This window comes from Sinocyclocheilus anshuiensis, unplaced genomic scaffold (genome assembly GCF_001515605.1).
Source record: "Sinocyclocheilus anshuiensis isolate Anshui unplaced genomic scaffold, SAMN03320099.WGS_v1.1 scaffold1474, whole genome shotgun sequence".
NCBI classification, from domain to species: Eukaryota; Metazoa; Chordata; class Actinopteri; order Cypriniformes; family Cyprinidae; genus Sinocyclocheilus; species Sinocyclocheilus anshuiensis.
Window position 1 is genome coordinate 46969 of NW_015558627.1, and position 400 is coordinate 47368.

Consider the following 400-nt stretch of genomic DNA (forward strand, 5'->3'; position numbering starts at 1 on the left):
AATTCAAAACACAATTCATAAATACACAAGTAAAAGCATAAATATTTCCCCAAATGCTCACACAAATGCATCTTACCTAAATAAATTTAAAATGTTTCCACAAATATGTATATATCAAGTTCTTGAATTAATTTCCATCACGCATTTATGAATGATGTTAGATGTATTTATGAATCGTTGAATCTGCATTTGCAAATCGTCACACGTGCGCGGACTGCTTTGAATTTGTGTGCGGTATTTTTGAGACCTTCCTGGCAGGTTAAGATTCATAAATATCTTTTTTTGGAGGATGTTCCGTTTAGCCAATCGCGGTGAGCTTTTAATCCACCAATCAAAACACTCTTTACTGAACAGACTCAAGAAGCTCAACGCTGCGCTTGTACTGTGCATTGTTCCATGA